This window comes from Furipterus horrens, unplaced genomic scaffold (genome assembly GCF_987537825.1).
Source record: "Furipterus horrens unplaced genomic scaffold, mFurHor1.1.pri manual_scaffold_17, whole genome shotgun sequence".
Lineage (NCBI taxonomy): Eukaryota > Metazoa > Chordata > Mammalia > Chiroptera > Furipteridae > Furipterus > Furipterus horrens.
In genome coordinates this window covers 75,401,917-75,425,622 of record NW_028327187.1, presented here as the reverse complement: position 1 = coordinate 75,425,622, position 23,706 = coordinate 75,401,917, and the positions used below count along the sequence as shown (strand labels likewise).

The following is a 23,706-nucleotide window of genomic DNA, read 5'->3' as shown; positions in this document are numbered from 1 at the left end:
ACAGCCTTTTGGGGAAGCAATTAGGTGATAATATGTCTTCTTACTGGAGATCATGCCCAGAGAATGAGATTTGTCACTTCGCTAAGTCATAGTGATCACAGCAGTAGAATAAAAAGACACAGATTGCTGTCAGCATGCCATTAATGGCGGTTTAGAGCCAGAGGGGTGGCAGAAGAGGGCAGTGGAGGCGGGGGCCCTCTGCTGTCATGCTCAGGTCAGGGACCTAGTGGGAAAACCTGGGACTCTGAAATATAAGATGGTGCTACATGTGGGATGCCTCTGAGGATGTTGGCTGTGCACATTCTCCTGGGCCCTTGGACTGGCAGAGGGGGCCTGCCCTTCCTCAGCAGAGGTAGCACTTCTGCCATACCAGAAGATGCTCCAGAGGACTCCACTTCACAAGGTAACACATGGCCTCTGAGGAGCTTCCTCCACTCGGTCTCCTGGCTGACAATATAATAGGTAAGGTTCAATAGCAGGTCACCTGCCTGGGTAGGTAGTTCTCACAGGAAGGAAAGGGGACACCGCCTCATGAAGGATGTTGGGACTGAGCAGGTGAAAGGGCACCATAGGAAAGGTGGTCACAGGGCTGGCCCCCATGTTATGATCTGTTGAGGTTATGGGCCCCTGGCATAGTAGAGGCCAGGTAGCAGCACATAGTGACCAAAAGTCAGGAGGCTGTCATTACAGATGGGCAGCCAATGGACTCATATTACCCAAAGCAGGCAAGAATAGAGGAGCAGCCACCACTCTCACAAGACTCTATCCCTGGCTCCGTCCCCAGCACTGAGTGAAGTTTTGGAATCAGAGCCCACTGGCTGAAGAGGTGTGGCCAGGTCTCCAGGAACAAGGACCTTGCAATGCCGTGACAATGCTACTCTCAGTCCTTCCCCAAAGGGATCTACAGCCATTGACTCAGGTGACTGTACACAGGTGCACTGGAGAGAGGGGGCACTACCCAAACATTTAGAGGACTGTTGGGCACAGGGTCTGAGTTGACATTGAGGCCCAGAGACACAAACTGTCACCATGGTTCCCGCACTAGAGTGGGGATTCGCGGGGCCAGGTAATATGTAGAGTCCTGGCCAAGATGTGGCTCAAGGTGGGCCTGCTGTATTCACCCAGTGGTCATTTCCTCAGTTCCCAAAGGTACGACTGGAGTCGACTCACTTGGAAGTTGGAGTAACTCACACATTGGGTTCTTGGCATAGCACAGTGGGGGAGGGCAAGTAGAAGTCATGAAACCTCACCCAGGGTGACATAGAGAGAATGGGAAGGGAAGATCTTCCCAATGGGCAGAACTGTGAGTGGTGCACTTCCTCGTCCACTTTGTGGGGAAGGAGAAGTGGCCCTGGATAGGAATATCTGTCTGCCTACCTATCTGTCTCAGTTGAATGATGGTATCCCAAAAGATAATGTCTCTTAGAACTTGTGAATGAGAACTTACTTGGAAATAGGGGCTTTGCCAATGTAATTGAGGTAGATGTCAAGATGAGATCATCTTGGATTGCCCAGGTGGGCCCCAAATCCAGTAACTGTCCTTACAAGAGAGAGAGAAGAGGGGAAAGCCATGTGAAGGTGGAGGCAGAGATTAAAGTTATGCAGCCACAAGCCAAGGGATGCCTGGGGCCACCAGACGTTGGAAGAGGCAAGGAAGAGTCCTCCCCGAGAGCTTCCAGGGGGAGCATGGCCCAGCAGACACCTTGATTTCAGACATACAGGACTGGGAGAGGGTGAATTTCTGTTGTTTTGAACCACTCCGTTTCCGCACTTTGTGGTAATATGCTATGGCAGCTGTGTAATATATATTACAGATACATACATAAATAAAATACAGATATATGTGTATATATAATGCAAGGGGTCATTATGTTACATATATATATTGCCCTGGCTGGTTTAGCTCAGTGGATTGAGCGTCGGCCTGCGAGCTAAGTGTCGCTGGTTCGATCTTCCAGTCAGGGTACATCAGAGAAGGAAAACTCTGACTCCAAAAAACCTCCGCTGCCTTGCGGCATACCTCTTCAGGGGAAAGGCTAAGGGAGTAAACCCCGACAGAAAATCCGGAGCCGGAGTCCCTAAGGCGGTTTGATGTTGTGATCAACACCGGCAACTCCTGCGGCGCACCTGAACCCAAGCTGTATTGACTCTGTCTTTCCCTTGGACCCTTCAGCTGCGAAGAGAGGGGGGGTCTGCTGCATGGGCAACAGCAGGCCCTCCATATTACCCTGCCCAGGCTCTGTAGCTTCAGCGTCATCGCAAGATGTCGATTCAACACGGGAGGAGACAGATACCATGTCACTCCCGAGTCGGACTGCACAGCCATTCTCGGCGGTGCAGATGGACTCTTAAGAAGCTACACCATCGTCTCTCGAGACGAACGGCTGCCGACGACGATATATATATATATATATATATATATATATATATATATATATATATATATATATGTTACTTTAACACAAATTATATATTTAATGTATACAGAGACAGTGACCAATGTCTTGGCTATTTGGTTAGGAACCTGAAGGGAATGGGAAAGCACTGGAAGATTCGGCACCAGGAAGAGGTCTGGAGTGGAGGCCTGTGGATGGATGAGCAAACACTCAGCAGAAAGCATCCACCATGGAAGAGGCACTGAATAAGCCAGCAGACAAACTGACTTGGTCAGTTGACATTAGCCATCCTTTGTCATGAGCGACCCCAAACTCTCCTGATGGGCCCATGCATCGGTAGTCCCAGAAGCCCAGATGGAGACCAGGTTCCTGAGAAGGCCGCCCTGGAGAGAAGGGCAGAAATGCTGGACAGAGCAGAGGCGACTTGTCCACAGAGGGTGGTGCTGCCTCCCTGCAGATTCTGCTAGGCCCTTCCTGCCTCTCTCCTGGGCCTGCGTGCTGGGTTTTGTGTTCTCTTTCAGGCGACCAAGGTCCACTTCTCCATCCACCGTGACAGGAAAAGCAGCAGCCACCACCTGGAGCACAGGACTGCCTTCAGGTAATGCCCTCGTCTAGCCGCTGGGCTTTGGGGTGTGGGGGAGGTGCCAGAGAGGGAGGTGGGGATAAGGAGAGAAGGAGGCCAGAATGTACTAACAATTTCTTTCTCCCCTGTCTGCTGGGTTAGTGTCCTGTGCTGCAGAGCGAAATCGACAACCTGAGAAATCAACTTGGTATGACTATGACCAACCTCTGGCCAGTAAGTGCTAGACACCTGATTTCAGTTCATTTGGAGAGACCACGTTTATTTTCTCTTCCACTGCTGCTGGGCCGAGAGTGTACTTGTTCTCACCTGTTCTGAATGGTTCCGATACACACCACATTTTGAGAACAGTTCATACTCAGGTTCTCATTTAGAAAACATGCCTGCCTTTAACTCGAGTGACGGGTGGGTGGGTCAGACCCAGGGCTGAATACTGCGAGCCAGGTCTGGACAGGGCTTCAGGTTGCACGGTTAGGCACGCCCCATGGGGACGATGGCGGGTGGGGGGGGGGTGCGGAGGCTTCTGCGGCCCTGTGCCAGGAGTACCTGGTGGCCATGCCGTGCCTCATTGACAAGTTCCAGATCCTTTGAAGGGAGTGGTACACGTTCCATCCCTCTCCGCACAGTCTCAGTCTGGGAGGCTGTGGGATGGCTCCGGCAGGAGGCTGACTTCAGTTGGAGATTCTTCCCTGACTCTGTTCTTTTTTTTCTCTTTTTTAAGTACATTTTAAGTACTATTGTTGTTACAATAGTTTCAACTTTTTTTCCCTTTGCTCCCCTCTGCCCAGTACCCCTCTTCCCTCCATCACTCCCACCCCGCTTAGTTCATGTCCATGGGTCGTGCATCTACGTTCCTTGGCTTCACCCTTTGCTATATTATCCTTTTTTAAAATAATTTATTTATTTATCTGTTTGTTTATTTTATCTTTAGGGAGAGGGGAAAGAAGAAAGAGAGGGAGAGAAACATCACTGTGTGGTTGCCTCTCACTTGCGCCCCCCACTGGGGACCTGACGTGCAACCTAGTAATGTGTCCTGACTGGGAATCGAACCAGCGACACTTGGCTCGCAGGCCAATGCTCAATCCGCTGAGCTACAGGAGCCAGGGCTCCTGTATTATTCTTAACTTACCCCTGTCTAGTTTGCATTGACCAATAATGCTTCTTACTCCCTGCACCATTTCCCATTTCTTCCCCTTCCCTCTCCCAGCTGATAACCCATACCTATGATCCTCTTCCTATTCTGGTTTGCTTAGTTGGATTTTGTTCTTATTTTTTAGACTCAGTTGTTGATAGTTGTGAGTTGGTTGTGATTTTAATGTTCATAATTTTGATCTTCTTTTTCTTAAGTAAGTCCCTTTGACATTTCATATAATAATAGCTTGGTGGCGATGAGCTCCTTTAGCTTTACCTAGTCTGGGAAGCGCTTTATCTTCCTTTCCATTCTAAATGATAGCTTTGCTGGATAGAATAATTTGGTTATAAGCCCTTGCTTTTCACCACCTTGAATAGTTCTTGCCAGCAAAGTTTCTTTTGAGAAATCAGCTGAGAGTCTTTTAGGCTCTCCCTTGTAGGTAACTCTCTGCTTTTCTCTTGCTGCTTTTAAGATTCTCTATCATGAACCTTTGGCATTTTAATGATGATGTGTCTTGGTGTGGTCCTCTTTGGGTCTAGCTTCTTTGGGACTCTCTGTGCTTCCTGGACTTGCATGACTACTTCCTTTGCCAAATATGGGGAGTTTTCCTTCATTGTTTTCTCACATAACCTTTCAATTTCTTGCTCTTCCTCTTCTCCTTCTGGCACCCCTATGGTTCGGATGCTGGCACTTTTAAAGTTGTCCCAGAGGTCCCTAAGCCTCTCCTCATTTTTTTTTCAATTTCTGCTTCCTCATTCTGTACTGGTTGACTGTTGTCTTCTTCCTTATGTTACAAATCATTGGTCTGAACACTGGTTTTCTTCCCTTCACCATTGGTTTTGTGTGGATTTTCTTTCGTTTCATTTAGCATAGCCTTCACTTATTCACTTAGGCGTTTGCCATACTTAAGCATATCAGTCAAGCCTGTGAGCATCTTTATCACCAGTGTTTTGAACTCTGCACCTGTTAGGTTGGCTATCTCCTCGTTTGTTAGGTTGGCTATCTCCTCGTCACTTAGTCCTCCCGCTGGAACCTTGACCCGTTCCCCGTTTTGGGCCATGCTACTCTGTCTCCTCATCTTGACAGGCTCTTGTGTTTGTTTGCCAGTGTGTTCTTCATAGGTAGAGCTGTCATTTTGTTACGTTGTTACGGTGTAAGGGGCGGAGCCTTAGGTTTCTCGTCAGTAGAAGGCGACCTGTTTCACCACGTTGTGGCGCTGTATGTGGGGGAGGGGGTCTGAGAGGCAACAATGTCGGTTGCTCAGCACTCGGCCCTTTTCCAGGCACTTCTCCCACTTTGTATGGGACTGGCGCCTCTCTAGCTGTTGCCCTGGCTGTTGTTCCCAGAGTGGGTGGGTCTGTGGACGTTCTAGGACTGTGGGGGCCCTTTAAACAAGCAGACTCTGCCGAGACACCGGCAGTTTCTTCCTCCGCCCCAACACCCACTGGTTTACACAGTCAGAAGCAATGAGGCGTTATTTCCCCGTGCTGGGACCGTGAGCTGAGTGGTCTGGTCTGGTGCTGGGAGTGCTCCCCAGGTGTCCGTCCTGACTTTTTAAAATGTTTGACTGCGCTTTCCGGAAGCCTGCCGCTGCCACCACTGTCGCCGCCACCACACCGCGTCCTCTCCGCCCTGGCTCTGCCCCTCCTACCTGTCTGGATGAGTATTTCTTCTTCATATCTTTGTTTGTTGGGCTTCCATGCTGCTTGGTTTTCTGGAACTTCTGGTTGTCTCTAGTTTTGAGGCAGTTGTATTCCTTCTTAGTTCTGGAGGGAGACACGGCGTGTCTGTCTAGGCCTCCATCTTGGCCGGAAGTCTCCTGACTTTTCTCTTTTTGAGGTTGGACACAGTAACCGCCCCTCGCCCCCAGAAGCAGCTGAACCTTTTGAACGCAGGACCTACAGCCACACTGATTCCCCCGTTCTCCTTGCCCACTTCTCATCCGATGGCCCCACTGGGCTGCCCTCCCAGGGCTACATTGTTTCCTGAGCTTCAGCACAGCGTTTGTCCCCTGTTTGTTGCAGTGCTAAGTTGAAGGTCTTCTCAAATCCTGTGGTCTGCCTTCTCTCTGGGAGAGGCTGGGATGGGGAACGTGCAGCCCCGCCCCTGTGCACACTGCACTGTTCTTCTTCATCCCTCTCTCCGGGGTCTCATCACCACCCTCACCTGCCTTTCCGCAGAAACTAACTTCCTTCTTCTAGAGGCCCAGCCTCTCTCCCTTCTCCTCATTTGGATCATGGTCCTGGTTCTCCCCCTACCCCTTCTTCTCTGCCATGTATTGATGGGCTTGGCCTCCATGGCCATTCAGCAGCTACTACACAACACAGGTGACTCGTCTTCCCCCTTTCCCAGGCCCAGTCCTCTTTCTGGAGTCATTGTCTCTCACTGGTACCAGCACACGCACACCCAACTCAGCCAGAACCTCCGCATCGTCCTCATTCCCTCTTTTGGCCTACATGCCACTTCTTTCTCCTTAGTTTCATCAGAGGGGTGGACACAGAAGTCACAGCATAGCGACATGTGGCATAAGAAGAGGGACATGACCCTATTCTGCTGACTCTGGGACAACTTGGGGGAACTGCTCACTGGCAATTAGAAATGGATGGTCAAGGGGTCAGGGGTTTCATATCCTTCACGACGCAGCCACCACTGCCACCGCCAATCTGGGCCCAGGCCCCACCCTGCCACCCCGTCATGGCCCTGTGTTACCCAGGGCCGCCCCCAAAATGGCACTCGTGCTGCCCACTGCTCCGTGCCTGTGGGCTTGGGCCCGCACATCTGCATGCCAACAGCAGCATATCTCCTTGGCTCAGATGCAGGCTCCGTTTTCCCATCAGACTTCATTTATATGACAAAACTCAATATGAAATGATTAAGAATTTCACACAGCAAGAGCAGAACATTGCACCTCCATTGCATGGGAGGGGGGGTGCGGGTACAGGTATGTGGGGCGGGGCCTCTGATGCCAGGGTCCCATGCAGAGGCTACACATGCAGGAAGCCAGGCGTGGTCACGTCTAATGACACCTAGCTATGTACAGAGATTTGGTTCATTGATGTAATATACAGAACTCGTTTTTCTTTAAGTTATCGATCTTTCTCTTAACAATCCTGCTTGATTTTCATCATCTTGAATGCTCTGTCAGAACTGCCAAGTAAATTCTTTCTAGATTTTTCCCATAGAGGTAAAATACCTTCACAAATCTCTTAGATCTTTTAAAACTCCCATTTAAACCAATTTCCAGAAGGGAAATGTGCAGTTTATGGTGTATTAGGGATAAGGGGGTCGTTTTCTATAGAAAATAAAAGTATGATTAACTGGGATGAGGGCATACATACCCCATCCATGAAACAAAAGTAGGTTGGTATAGGAAAACAAATAACTTCGAATTTAAACTTGAAACGTGATCCTTGAAATCTAAATGCGATAAACGGCTAACTGGATGCAAGTGCCACATAATTTAATGAACCAAAGGATCAAATTACAGGATTTTTCCCAGCATGCCATACAAAAGGGTGGACAAACAGAGAGGACTCAGGAAAGCTGAAACACTTAAGATAGATCCTGAAGTGGCAGCATCCATCCTTCAATGGTCATCAGAGAGAAAAGACAAGGGGTGACGATCAAAAAGGCCACAGAAAGCAATAAAGACGTGAATCTTGAGAGAAACAAACAGCAGACCCGGTTCCAGCAGGATGAGTGTGGATGTTCACAGAGCAAGACTCTGAAACAGTGTAAAACCTGTAGAGACTCAGATCCCTCATCTATAAAAGTGTTTACAATAGTACATTTGTCATAAGCTATAATGTAGATTAAATGTACTGATGTGTGGAAATCCCTTAAGAAATTACTGGCATAGAATGAGAGCAATGATGAGTATTAGTCAAATAAAATAACCACTTAGGCATGTTATCGCCCTTCGTATCAAATGAGAAATGATACATAAGGGAACTTAGCACTGACTGGAAGTTTTAAGTTGGAGGCTACCGATTCTGCCATAGAAAGGATTTGGGGCCTGTCGGGGACCCGAGTTAGGGCCCTTTGGATTATTTTCTCTCGGTGATACAGAGCAAAGTGTTTGTTTCAAGTCTTCCTGGAGATTCAGAGCCTCAGTCATGTTTGGCCTTAAATCATCACACTTCTCAACCAACATCGCTGTCATGTTTTCCAGAAGGAGGAACTTCCAGCGGGTGTGCTTGTCTGCCCTGGAGAAGGAAGGGTTTCTGAGCAAGTTGCACCCAAGACACCTTAGCCGGTTGTCTGATGCACACCTCAAAACTACTGTCTCTAGTTGGCCTGCCCAATAGCGCTACTGACCTCCCTGTATATACTCTTCCCCAGGACAATGAAGAGCCACACTGCCCAGCTTTGTTTTCTCAGCAAGGAACCCCTCCCACTGCATCGTAATACGGGGGGTGGCTTAGACATCACAGTGCACCACCCCACCACCCCACCACCTCTGGCGGGGCGAGGCTGCAGTAAAATGCAAGGTAGGCCCAAATCCCCTAGTTAGAGAAAGGGGCATTTTCCCAACTTCTCCTAAAGTGCCTTCCCAAAGTGACCTTTCACCTCTCCTCAACTCCCTTGGTTCATTGTTGTGAACCACATGGCACAGAGAGGATCTTTCCTCCAAGCCCCTCTCTGTGCCCACCCTATTCGGTGTTTCATTCTGTTCTCTTCCACTCTCCACCACTACCTAGTTTTTGTCCGTCTCACCTAAAATTCCTCCAAGCGAATGAGGTGTATATAAGTCTCAATAGACATTTCAATCATCCCATTTACCCCCAACAATGCTCTTAAGGCCATTCACTACTTGGCAACCATCATACAATTTTCCCAGGGGCTGTGTGTGTGTGTGTGTGTGTGTGTGTGTGTGTGTGTGTGACCAGATATACGTTGAAAGGCCTGCTCCTAACGATAAGTTTCTTCTTCCAGGAAGCCTCAGATTAGTATCATCTGTGTTATAGGCCTCCCCCATGGCCATGGTAGAACTGCCTCCCTGGCTGTGCCATAAGGGTGCCATACAAATGAAGATTGGGCTCCTCTTAGGTGGCAGAAGCATAAGCAGCAGCAGCATTTTGTGTGTGTCCTAGAGTATTAGTCAGGGTTCTCCAGAGAAACAGACCAATGTATATAAATGAGGAATTGGGTCACATGATTTTCATAAGTTCCATGACCTACTGCCTGCATCCTGGAGGCTCAGGAAAGCCAGCGGTACAATTTTGTCACAGTTTGAAGACCTGCGAACCAGGAGAACTGGTGGTCTCAATCCCAGTCGAAGGTAGAAGATGGGATGAGATGTCCCAGGTCCAATAGTGAGGCAGGAAAAAGGAATGAATTTCCTTGTCCTCATTTTCTTCCATCTAATCTATCAACAGATTGGCTAATACCCATTCGCAACGAGGAGGGCAATCTAATTTACTGAGTCTACAGACCCAAATGCTAATCTCACCTGGAAACACCCTCACAGACATACCCTCGTATAATGTGTAGTCTGGGCACCGCATGGCCAGTGCAGCTGATACAAATTAATCATCACAAGCTGAGTCACACATCACAAGGGGCCACAAGTTGACCCCGTGTCAACTTAACACCCATACACATCTCCTTAAATGATACTTAATCTCACCTAACATGATACAACTATTATGGGTCCAGTTGAAAATGCACTAATCCTTTTCCCAGAAGAGGAGTCAAAGTCCCTGACTGAAGTTTACTCTTCTTCTTGATATCCCATTGCTTAAATACTATGATATAAAATTAACAATACTTAAAGACTATGATAGTAAATTAATACCTCTTAAGTTATGTGACAAGGGAATGAAAGGTTAAACAAAACAGTGTGTGCGTGCATGCACGTGCGTGCTCAGGCCAGCAGAGCATAAAGTCATAGGAAAAGGAAGCAAATATTTTGCTAGTGGGTGACTAGACGTAATAGTGAGTGGTCCATTCCCATTTCCACCCCTTGATTCCTGGGCCCATGAATCCTAGCTGTGGGGAAAAGAACATCACCATGTATGGGACGATATTGCCCATCAGGAGAGGTCTCTCCACATACCTCTTCCCCAAATTTATTTGTCACCAAGTTTCCAATCATGCTCCTTCCAAGTCCCTGACCATCCAGCTAGACCACTGTCCAGAGTTCGTGGATTGGTATATAATCACAATCACACATCTGGTCATTTCTCTTTCCAGGCAAAGTGAACAACCAGGTGCACTGCTTGAAGTTCTACCCACGGGGAAAGTTTCCCTTCACTTGTCCTTCAGCGATGTCCCAGAGTGGGGCTGTATTACTCCAGCTCCCCACTTTTAGGTGGTGCCTGTAGAGCATGCAGAATCATCTGTAAACCAGGTCCAAGTCTTCTCTTTCTTTTTCTGTGATCTGATCATAGAGAGTCCCCAGGAGGCCATACTTACAGGCTGGGAGAGAGCAGACTGTGTAGCAGGAGTAGGGAACATGGGCATTTGGCCGGCTTCTTCAGATAACCCACTTGTGCCTTCAGGGCCTGCCCAGGACGCATCTCATATATACCACTTCCATTGGATGACAGAATGCTGCTGTGTACACCTAACTTTATGTCTTGGTGGGTCGGATAACACACAGTTTACGATGGGAAGCTCAAACGGGACGCTCACTTGGTGTCCCATGATTAAGCATTCAGTCTCTACTAAAGTCCAGGAACAGGCCAAAAGCTGTTTCTCAAAAGCAGAGTAGTTAACTGCAGATGATGATGGGGCCTTGCTCCAATACCTCACTGGGGCCTGCCCAAAGCTCCAGACAGCATCCCTATCCACCTCTGATAACTCAACACCATTAGGTATGTACCACTGACATTGTAATGGCTGCCACGGAGTAAGGAAATGAGCACCCCTTGAGAATGTTCACCAAGGCATATCCACCGCAGGAGAGGCTTTCAAAAATCAGCTTGATAAGAGGATCTGCTCCGTGGATGGCAGTCAGCTTATTTCCCAGTCTTCAATGGGCAGCAAGTTTTCCTCCGTGGAAGAGACACTTTTCCTCTATATCCATTTGCCCTTTGCACCACCATGGTTTTGTTAGCAACACCATCTGTGAGCACAATAAAGCCTAATTCACCATTGCAGACTCCCACACAAAGGCTCGAATGAAACGGATTTGAGACTGGTACCTCAGCATCTGTGGATGCTTGTGCTATTGAACCAACTAGCAAAGGGAGAGTTATTGTGTTGACTGGGGTGATGCATCCTGATTATGGAGACGGAAAGAAGCTGCTACCTAAGTGAAGTCAGAGAAAAGCATTTCTGAGACCTACAGAATTGTGGCGTACACCCACTGGTACTGCTACACACGGTGGGAGAACTTAGCGTAACATTGCAGCCACCCCTTACGGACAGGACCAGGAAAGTCTCAGCCCCCTAAGAATGAAGGCTTAGATCACCTCACCTGATAAAGAATCATAATTGGCTGAAATGCGGGCTGAGGACAAACTGTACTCGGGTTGGATAACAGAGAAGGAAAATGAAAAATATCGACCACAGTGTGTTGTAAATTTTAAAATCTCACATTTCCTGCTGCCTCAACATCCCCACAAACAGCACATGGGCACCTCATGGCAACCAGGTGTACCAGCGGGAAAAGGTTTGTCCCTGCCACAGGATCTGAACAGACACTTCTCCAAAGAAGACATACAGAAGGCAAACAGACATATGAAAAGATGCTCAATGTCACTAATCATCAGATAAATTCAAATTAAAACCATGACGAGATCCCACCTCACACCTGGCAGAATGCCTACCATCAATAAATCCACAAACAACAGGTGCTGGGCACTGATGTGGAGAAGAGGGAACCCTCCTGCACTGTTGCTGGGATTGCAAATTGGTGCAGCGACTATGGAAAACAGTGTGGAGGTTGCTCAAAAAATTAAAACCAGAACTACCTTACGACCCAGCAATTACACTTCTAGGTATTTATCGAAAGAAATCCAAAACACTAATTACCATAGGTGTTCATTGCAGTGTTATTTACAACAGCCAAGATATGAAAGCAACATAAGAGGCAGTTGATAGACTGTGGAATAAAGAAGCTGTGGTTCGTATATACAATGAAATATTACTCGGCCTTAAAACAGAATGAAATGTCACCATTTGCTACAACATGAATGGACCCAGGGAACAGTATGCCAAGTGGAATAAGTCAGAAAGAGAAAGACAAATACCATATGATTTCACTTACATGTGGAATGTAAAGAAGAAAATAAATGAACAAACCAAACAGAAACAGACTCAGTGGTACAGAGAACAGACTGATGACTGCCAGAGGGGAGGGGGACGGGGGGCTGGGTGAAAAAGGTGAAGGGATTAAGGAGTGCGGATTGCTAGTCACAAAACAGTCACAGGGATGTAAAGTAGAGCATAGGGAATATAGTCAGTAATACTCTATTCGCTGTGTATGGTGCCCAGTGGGTACTAGACTTAACCAGGAGATCATGTTGCAGATTATATAAATGTCTAACCACTATGCTGTACACCCAACGCTAATAAAATATAATATTCCAAGTCAACTCTAAATTAAAATTAAATTGATTTTCTTTTAAAAGATTGGCCCCTGCCACAAGTTGCCATTCCTACCCGACCCCTTCCCTTCAGACACCTAGTAATATTCAAACACACCAATGAAATGCTCTTGAGCCTTTTGTTGTACACTCCACCCTGACTCCCAGTAAAGTCTTGCCCACCGGTCCGCACTCCCTCTCAGTTCCCCACTTGCATGGTTGAGCCCACACCCTTGGTGCTCCATCCCATGTGACACTCCCTTGGCATGCAGTGCAGTCACTCTGTCTCTCTGGAAACTGTGGGCATAATCAAGTTTTATCTTTCAGTTTTCCCTGTGCCTCTCCTGTGTCCCTTCTTGCGGCTGTACCTTGCCAACCATCAAGTTAAAAGATAAATACAACTAACTATATGGCTGTACATGTAATTGCGAGCTGAGGAATGCAGTAAGTCATGCCTACTGTACTTCATTGTTATTTGGTGCATATATTTATTTGCATTAACCAATTTTCTCTCCTTCCCTACAAACAATTTTGAGGATGCACTCAAACTATGGCATTCCATAAATCTTTGTTTCTGTTCTATGAAACGCTTTATCTTCACAAATCTGCAAACCTTTCACAAGTTACCTGAATGGCATTGCCTGGAATTTAGCCCCCTGACTCAGTACTGTGAAATCGATGGCTTTGTTGGCATTGGCCAAGGAACTCTGTGACTCTGACGTCCTTTAATATACCAGATGTTTCCCTACCTGTTTTAACAGTAAAAGTTCAGGTTTCAAGTACCCTGGTCTTTTAAAAAAATTCTATATATAATGTTTTTATCAGGCAAGTGCTGAGCCCTGAGAATCACAAGCCACAAATAAACATTTTCATCTTGTATAGAATGTGGTGCCGTTTCAAGGAGACGTAAATTATAAATGCAGAGCTTTTTCACAATTTGACAAGCATGGTGATGGAACTACAACAACAGAGGAACTGGGAACTGTACTGAGGGCTCTTGGGCAGAAAACCACAGAAGCAGAGTGACAGGACATGGCTCATAAAGTGGGTGCTGCTGGTAATGGCGCAGCTGACTCCTGAAATTTCTGATGATGATGGCAAGAACAATGAGAGACACAGACAGTGAAGAAGAAATTAGAGAAGCATCCTGTGTGTTTGATAAATACGGCAATGGCTATATTAGAGTGGCAGAGCTTTGACCTGTGAGGACAAACCTTGGACAGAAGTTAACAGGTGAAGACGTTGATGAAATAATCCGGGAAGCAGACATTGATGGCGATGGTCAAGTAAACGATGAAGAGTTTGTACAAATGATGACAGCAGAGAGAAGACATTGTACACATGTGTTAAATTTCTTGGACAAAATTGTTTGCCTTTTTTTTTGTTTGTAACCAATCTGTAAAAGGTTTCCTCTACTGTCAAAAAAATATGACCACATTGCTCAGCTGTTTGGAGCACCGTCCCATGCACCAGAAATGTTGTGGGTTCGATTCTCGGTCATGGCACATACGTAGGTTGTGGGTTTGATCCTGAGTCAGGGCGTGTGCAGGAAACAACTGATCAATGTTTCTCTTCACATCAATGTCTCTCTCTCTGTGTGTGTGTGTGTCTCTCTCTCCTTACTCTCTCTTTCAAATCAATGAAACCATAAACTTGAGTGAGGTTACACACGCACACACACACAGTAATTAGGATTTCATTCCTCCATGTTTTCTTCCCTTATCCTCCTGTCATTGCCCTGAAAGTTTATTTTAGAAAATTGATCAAGTATCACGTTGCATGTTTTCTTTCTTTTTTAAAAAAACATTTTCAATATTTTATTTTACACGAAAGTAATATGATTTCTTAGATGACAGCACTTCTTAAATGAAGTTTATGAAGGACCTATATCAGAATCCCTTAAAATGCAGTCCCATCCACACAGACTGAATAAAAATTTACAGGGCTGAGTCCCTGGAAACTGGCTTTTCATGCACCAGGTAATTCTGCTGCATATTAATGTTTAATACAAACTGTTATTGAATACAGGGTGGGTGCCTTTCTTTCTAGAATAGGTTATTCCCCTTTATAAATGATATAATTAAAGTAATGGTAATGACTACACTTAAGTTAAAAAAAAAATTGTCATAACTCCATGCATCCAGATGGGTCAGCGTTTACTTCATCTACTACAAGTGACAGTGTAAAATAGAAGGTGACAACAAAAGAACTACTTTCTATCAAAGATTAATATTTCTAATGGCCAGTGAATTTATCTTCTGCTCAAATGAAACATCTTTTACTATAAATGATCATTTTTCTCTTTTTTGCTTATATCTTAATTAGAAATAGAAAAGTTCTTATCATCTTTATTTTTAAGTATATTTTATTGATTATATTATTACAATAGTTCCAATATTTTCCCCTTTGCTCCCCTCCACCCAGCACTCCCCTCCCCCAGCAATCCACCCCCAAGTCCATGCCCATGGGTCGTACATACAAGCTCTCCCGGTTCACCCTTTCATATAGTCTTCTTCTTCTTTTTTAATAAATAAATGATTAATTAATTATTTTAACAATTAAAAATAACAATCCCTCCCTCTCAGACTTAAGACCCTTTATAATCTTATAAAGGACAATGGGCGAAGGTCTCGAGCTCTTCTAGCTGCTTCGAGCTGGACATGGTTGTCATCCTACCTACCCTTGGGTCCAGAAATCCCTAATAAGAGTGGGGGTGTGGAGGGGAGGGTGGCCTTCCCACATGGGGAAGGATCGTGCAGACTCCAGGTCAGTTGGCTGTCCCCGGACAACAGCGTGCTTGGTTTAACAGCCTGGCATCCTTGTTGTATTCTGGGGGCAACAGATTTGGCAACAGGGTTAAAAGACATCATTCAATCCATAGCCACTAGATAACAGAAGGCAGGGATTAATTTTTCAATGTCCCACATTAGGGAAAAAAAGGGCTTCTTTGGGGGAAGGTGTGCCAGGCACAATTCACCTGTCCAAAACCCTTTTGCCCGTTATACTTAGTTTGGGCTGGGGGAAATATTTTAGGTTTCCCCCCTCTCAGACCTCTGGGCCCTTTCTGTCTAAGCCATTAGGATAAAAAAGAGAAACTGGTTTTGTATAGTGAAGCCCACAGACCACCCCATACTTCACCATCCCAGCCACTTAGTTCAGCCAAACCGTTGAGTCTCAGGAGGCAGTGCTGCAGACAGGATTAAGTGAGGCCTATACCTACAGACAATCACTCAGGTAATGAGATCATAGGCTTATGCCCTTTGAAAACAGAAAACACATCTTAGTTTATGTAACATAACCCACAAACAAGTCTCTAAATCTGTAAGACTGTCTTATTGGAAAGACATCCAGTTGCAAGGCATTTGACATTCTTCTTGCCTGTAAATTAAACATCTTTGATGATACCACAGACATAGTTTAACTTTCAAATGAAAACATATTTTAAATGAAAAGAAACTTTAAAGACGGTTAGCTGCACTACTTTATAGTCTGCCACTGATCATTGTGATTTTCCTTGAATAACAATTTTTCTCCCTAAGATTACCCTCCTTGTCATTAAAGGGACTGCATTAAGTCCATTTTTAACTTATCCTGTTCATTTGCATAAACACAACAAGAGCAGCAAATGATCACTTATGACCTTTAGTTCTGCTTTGCTGGAACTTACGCAAGGAACATTTAGGGTGACCTTCAGTCTGCCCTTCAGGGCACAGAAGCTGAGCCACATACCTGCCATTCAGCCTTGCCTGTACACACCTGTCTTTTCCAAGTCCTTCTGGTTTCCCATTGTGCCTTAAGGTCCCTTCTAGCCATCTTTCAGGAAAACAACCTTCATTCCTTCCCTGGAAAGATTGCTGTGGACCGCACAACCAACCAGGGTACCAGGCCTTTTATCTCGTGGGCTTTTATTACCTTTGAAAGTCATTCCCAATTCCTCAGGGCTTTTTGGTAACAACCAGAGCCCAAGCATGTCTCCTTTAGGCATGACATTCCAGTCACCGTCTTGGTAAAAAAAAAAAAAAAAACAAAAAAAAAAAAAAAAAACCTCTATTAACAACGGGTCTTATTAGGTTTATGCAAAGAAACTTATGTCATTACTTACTTCTTTAGAATGCCAAACACTGGAGGGATCAGATGGGGAGAAAATATATACAGTGTGAAGGAAAATCCTTGTCCTACATTGCATGTTTTTACTCTAGCTATATCTAAGCCCTTCTGCACATCTAAACTTGGATGTAACTGGTCAAATGAGGGAACATGGGGATTGTGCCTTTTTTTAAAAGTAGTTTTCTTTAATAACTGTCAGCATGTTGTTTAAAGTGTGGAGTTTTAACTGCATGGACTATGGACAGTCAACAGTATGTACTTAAAAGTTCCATTATTTCAAAACAGGTGTATTATCCAGGCACTTGTACACTTTTTTTTTCTTTTTGCACTTCTGGTCCTATAGCAGAAGCATTTTCTTTTATTGCTACTTGCTTTTTAAACTTTGTTTAACCACTTAAAGAAAATACGCTCACAGCACAATTTGTTTCAAATCCATTCCAAGTTGTAAGTTGTTTTCCGATACAGAAAAGTTTTACCCATTTAAAAAAAAACTCATGCAAGATCTAATCTAACAAAATTAGACCTATATGAGCTTGCAAATATCACCATTGTTTAATTGATTCCAGACTCCACCAGTGACTTCTTCTGAGCCCTTGCACACATCTCTTCACATTTTTCTATACTTGTTTCCTCAGGTACATAGTGAAAATTGTAACCTCTATTACCAATAAGAGTAGCAAAAGAAATGAGCTCCCTTCACACATTTAAAGTATGGTCAGAGAGAGTGATGTCAGCATCATGGCAGAGTGAGAAGACGTCTCTTTATCTCCCCTTAAATTTACAAGTCAGACAACTACAGTTCAACAAAGGTGCCTCTGCTCAGCACACACAAGTACCTATGAGATCCACGCATTGCTGCATCTGGGGACGAGTATTGGAACCAGTGGTGGAGACAGGACTGGGGGAAAGGATAGGGCTGGTGTCCACAGATGCAGTTGGTGTCATCTGATGCTGTGGCCTCAGCTAACAAGTGGTGAAGGAGTGAGGCCTCAGACCTCACACAGTAGCCTGCATGATAACAGAGGCAAAAGCAGAACCCCTGCCTCATGAACTGGCTCCAATACTGAGCCCCCTCAATGTGGCAGAACCCGGTGGTAGCATCTGAGACTCATTAAACAGCACAGTGGTGCCTACAGGCATTACTCACAAGGAAGCAGTGCTGTGGACTTGCAAACCCACATCTCTTCAACCGCCCTTGGGGCAGACCCCAGTAGAGGCAGTAGAGACGTGTCAAACAAATTAGTGGGACTGGTGGCCATTAGTAACAAGGAGGCGGTGCTGAGAGCTCACAAACCTGGTTTCCCACCACCCATCACATCCACCCACCGTGATGACGGTGCCTCAAGACCAAGGCAACCAGGACCCCAGTTCATACGCAGCAATTTCTGCAACCCAAGCCAGGCCACAGCACCAGGTCGCCCAGGAGCAAGTAGCAAAGGTAAGAGGAAACAAAACAACGACCTCTACTTATCTATTGGCTGAATTGTCAAGAGCAAAACAACAAACAAGGGAAGAGCTCACTTTCTCAAATGCGAAGGCAGAGTAGCAATTCATCAAGAACCGTGGATAACCGAGGTAACATGGCAGTGCAAAAAGAAAATAAAATGTCTCTGGAAACCAAACTCAGCCATGAAGACTGTGATTTAAATGACAGAGAATTCAGGATTACAGTCATGTAGTAACTCACTGAGACCCCAGAAAACTCAGAAAGGCACTTCTGTGAGCTCAGAAACAAAATTAGTGAACTAAAGGGGTACTTTACCCAAGAGACTGGAACTACCAAAGAGAACCAAACAGAAATTCTGGAGCCTAGGAACCCAAAAAATGAGATGAAGCATTGGAAATAGCATTAGAAAGCACTGGAAATAGAGCAGACCACATGCAAGAGACAGTTAGCGAGCTTGAAGACAGAAATCTAGAAGTGTTTCAGGTGGAAGAGGAGAGAACTAACATTTAAAAAAAAATGAACGAATTCTACGAGAACTATCAGACTCCATTTGAAAGAGCAACATAAGGAAAATGGGTATCCCAGAGGGAGAAGAGAGGAATAGATGAACAGAGAGTCTATCCAAATAAATAATCAGTGAGAACTGCCCAGACCTATGGAACGAGCTGGACGTTCAAATGCAGGAAGCTAGGAGCATACCTTAATATCTCAGCACAAGGAGACCTTCTCCAAGACACATCATATTAAAACTGTCTGAAGTTAATGACAAAGAGAGAATTCTCAAGGGAGCCAGGGAAAAAGGACAGTAATATACCAAGGAAACACCATCAGATTACCACAGAATTTTCCGTGGAAACCCTAGGAGGCTGGAGAGAATGGAATGATCTACCCAAAATATTGGAAGAGCAAAACCAGCAAAGTTGTCCTTTAGATACAAAAAAGAAACAAAGGCATTCCCAAACAAAAGCTGAGGGAATTTTTTATACCAACCCTACAATAAAATAAATGTTCAAAAGATCTCTTCTACCTAAAATACACAAAACTGAGTCAGATGACACACGGAAGCAGGAAATCGCAACATTATCTCAGATTGGGTATTAGCCCTGGCTGGTGTGGCTCAGTGGATTGAGTGCCGACCTGTGTACCAAAAGGTCGCCGGTTCATGCCCAGTCAGGGCACGTGCCTCGGTTGCAGGCCAGGTCCCAAGTTGGGAGCATGTAAGAGGCGACTAATCAATGTATCTTTCCCTTTTTCCCTCCCTTCCCCTCTCTCGGAAAATAGATAAAATCTCTTTAAAAAATGAATAGGGTATTAAACTACTTAATTATAACAGTTAGGAGAAAAGATGTTAAAATTTACTATAACTACTGCAAATTGTAATGAATGCACAACATAAGAAGGGATCATCTGTGATAACAGAAGCGTAAAAGAAGAGGAGGAAAAGGGCTGAGCTTGTATAGGCATAAGAAGAAAAGACACAAGAAGTAAAAGGACTATTGTATCCATGAGACATTTTATACAGACCTAATGGTAACCACAAAACAAAAGTCCAAAGCCAAGACAGAAAAAAAAAAAAAAAAGAGGACACAGGAAAAAAGTCATAGAAAACTGCTGAGCTAAAATAGCAGAGAGAAACACGAGGGAAGAGAAACAATAGTGATACAGAGCAATCAGAAAAAAATTAAAAAAGATAAAATAGCTCTAGTAAGTCCTCATATATCAATAATCGTCCTAAATGTAAATGGACTCAATTACCCCATCGAAAGGCACAGAGTAGCCGGATGGATTTAGAAACAAGACCCAACTATGTGCTGTCTTCAGGAGAGCCATCTCAGCTCTGCAGACAAACAGAGGCTCAAAGTGAAGGAGTGGAAGATGATACTTCAAGCAAATGGCATCCAGTGAAAATCCGCTTTGGCTGTACTTATAGCATACAAAATCGATTTTAAAGAAAGAGGACAGAGACTAAGATGGACATTTCATACCGAAAAGTAGGCAATCCTTCTAAAATGGCCTGCAATGTTGCAAACCTCACTAATTAGTTCTAGTCACTCATGTAGATTCCACTGAATTTTCTGCAAAGGCGATCATGTTCTCTGTGTGCATAAAGGAGATGTTACGTTGTCCTTTCCTACCTGGAAGCCTTTTATTGATGGATTTATCCTCTTATACTGAACTGAATATTTGCATGCCATGTGATTTTTTTTTTTATCCTCACCCAAGGACATTTTTTCGTTACTCTTAGAGAGAGAGGAAGGGAGAGAAAAAACATCGATTGCTTGCCTCTCATATACACCCGGGTCATGGATCATAAGTGCCCAGACCAGAATCAAAAGTGCCACCTAGGTGTGTGCTGTGGCCTGGAATCTAACCCTCCGCCTTTCAGTTTACAGGTCAACGCTCCAACCAACTGGGCCACACTGGCCAGGGCCCAGGTGATTTTTGACTGGATAACTGACATCGGATATTTCACTTTGGGTACTTTATGCTTTTGTATTCCTACACACATTCTGGAAATTTGTCCTCAGCTGCTTTTAAGATTTGCTTCCTGGGACCAGAGCAGCTTTTAGTGCAGGATTCATATTTTCCACTCTACTGAGGCAAGACCCTTCTGAGCACCTCAGTCCCTCCCTCAGGTCTCCTGAATAGGGAGCCTTCTGCTGTGGTCAGTGGGGACAGATGTTCACAGAGGTCCAGCTTGAGCAATGAGCAGTTACCTTTAATCCTTTCTGGAAGCCCTTTCTCAGGCCCTGGGTAGTTTCCTCACATGCGTGTGTTGATCAGCATTCTCCTGAGTAATTAGGAGGGCCCTCTGCAGATCTCCAGGGTCCTCTGCATCTGCAGCTCTTGACCTACAGTACACTGGGCTTTCGGGCCCCCACTTCAGTGTGCTCTCCCTCCCTCACCGGGCAAAGACCAGAATCAGTCTACTTCCTTGGCCTGACAGATGAACTGCTGAAGCTGCTGGGTGGCTCTGAAACAGAAGTGAGACCACTTCTATCTTCTGTTTTAAAAAACCTGGAAAGGGGACTCTTACTAAGAGACAAAGCCAAAGACCTAAAAAGCCCTCTGTGATCTGGCTTGCTCTCCTCTCTTGTTTTATCTACTCCCGCTCTTCCACTTGCTCCTTATGACTCAGCCACATTGGGCTCCTCACCATTTCTAAAATACCTGGCCCTTTCCTGCCTCAGGGCCTTTGCACTGGCTCCTACCTGTCTGGATCTCTCTTCCCCCAGCATCCCACCTGACTCACTTCCTGACTTCCTTCAGGTCCTCAAATGCCACCCTCTCAGAAAGGATTTCTTAGCTACACTAAAATTACATCCTGCCTCTCCTACCCCCTGTGTTACTTATTACCACTGCAATATCCCCAGCTCCTGGAATAGTGCCTGCCTGGCATAGCCTAGACACAAACACATGCTGTCCTTAACCGGGCCATGATGTCTCACCCTGCTCCTGTCTACTATCATTCTTGGGGCCTGCCCTAGTCTCTCTGTCACTCATCTTTAACAGATGGGGAATAAGTGGTAGGTAGGAGCACAATGATTGTGGTACAACTGGGACAGTCAGGAGTTGTTCAGATATGAAGGAGTGTGGGTGCAGCAAAGCCACCGGAGCATTCCGAACAGAGGGGAAAAATGTCCACCTTATACCTTAACAGGATCCCCGTCCCTCCCATGTTCAGAATATGCTGCATGTGGGCAAGACAGAAATGGGGAGCCTGGCATCCAGACAAGAGTCAAGGACGGCTTGGACCCTGGCCTTTGTTGTATGCAAGGAACCTACAGGTGAGTTTTCAAGCGTACTGATGAGCGATCTGCCTGAGGGAGGGTGGATTGCTCTCCATCCGAGTGGTTGATGAGACTGGAGAGACACTTGGAGTATATTTGAACAGGACAGTGGCCCCTTCCTGGGACATTATGGGAGGCAGACTCATTGGGGGGAGTGGGGACTGGAAGAACAGGAGTCTCTGAGCAAGGGCTTGAGGAGCTTGGGAATGACGTAAGGAAGACTTCTGGGCAGCTGCTTTAACTTGCACTGGGAATGCGGGCCAGGGTTTCCTCAGGGACTGGGGGTTAGCAAAAGGATTCCCTGTTAGAGGAGCGGGGCGGGCTAGGCACTGAGGACGGGAGCCGACGTGTATGCCACGGGCTGCTGAACTAGCCCTAGTCACTCTGTGGCACGTTGAAGGGCTTTGGGGTGTGTTCCAGGATGCCAGGGTTGTGAGCGGCAGTGGTCCTGTGCTCCATGCATAGCTGACTGTGCTGGGTCTTCCAGGTGACCCTGGAAGAGGAGCCCTGGCCAGGGTTTGCCAAGGCTGAGCCTCCAGGTCTGTATCTCAGCATTAAGGCCCTCATGGCTGCTGTGTGAAAGGCACAGGGTGCAATGGATGGAGGCTGGGGCAGTACTTGCCACGAGTGAGGGAGGAGACCTGACAGGGCATCTGGGGACTGGAGACCTGGTGAAGTCTCTGGGACCTATGTCCTGGTGCTCCCCTGTGCCAGGTCCCAAGTCAAACTGTGCCTGAGGCAGTCAGGCAAGGTTAGTCAGGCTCTGAGCAACTGAGCCCTGTGACCAAGCTCACGGGCCTCAATATGCCAAGCCCAGGTGACATAAGGTGTGTGGTTGGGTGGACTTGGCATTGGGGACTCCGTGTGTGGGTGCCAAGGAGGACACCCCCAGGTGGGCAGGGGCTGGTTCTGACAAACCAGTCATCTTCGTTTAGGGTTCTCATGTCTGTTTGAACCTACTGTGCAGGGGACACAGGCTGTACACCAGATGTTGGGCCCCTGGGGGCCACCAGCTCAGCTCGCTCTCACCCTCATGCACCGTCCCCCTCCCTTCTTCGGAGGGAACAGGCCAGGCAGTGCCTGTTTCTCCCTCCACTGTCTCGATTCCACTGCCTCTCTCCTTCATGGGAGGAGCTTTATGCTGATGACCTCCCACACCTGTTTGTGCTTTTAGAGCTTCTCTACCCAAACACAGAGGAGGCAGGGTGTGGCCATTGGGCTGCAGAGTAATCCTCAAATGTATATTCCATAGCTATTGTAACCAGTCCCCTATGTATTGGCCTTCATGCTATTCTCATTTTTCAGTATAATAAACAGTGCTGAGGTGAATATCCCAGTACATTTGTTTTTGAGCAATAGGTTTTTAGATGAGAATTGTTAGGTTGATACATGTAAAAGTATTTGTTTGATACATGTCACCAAATTGCTTCCAAATGTTTGCAGTAATTTGAACTCTAACCAATTGTGTATGAAAGTGACCATTTTCCTACATCTCACCTCAAACAGGAGATGGCCAATCTTTTACATCTTTGTAAAACCAAATACATACATTATCTAAAATCCCGGCTCTGTGTTTTTCCACTTTCTTTGGGTTTTAATGTAATGGAATGACAACGTGTGTGACATTTGCCCAGTGGCGTCTGGTCTTCTGAGAACTGTCATGATTTTCAAATTCATTGGTAAGCGCTCTGTATATGTTTAGAATATGAACCCTTTATC

At 45.9% G+C, this 23,706-nt stretch overlaps 1 pseudogene; it reads left to right on the top strand.

The window, feature by feature from the left end:
• Positions 1-1,090: 1,090 nt before the first annotated feature.
• Positions 1,091-22,567, top strand: LOC149991280 (neo-calmodulin-like; annotated as a pseudogene).
• The last annotated feature ends 1,139 nt before the right edge of the window (positions 22,568-23,706 follow it).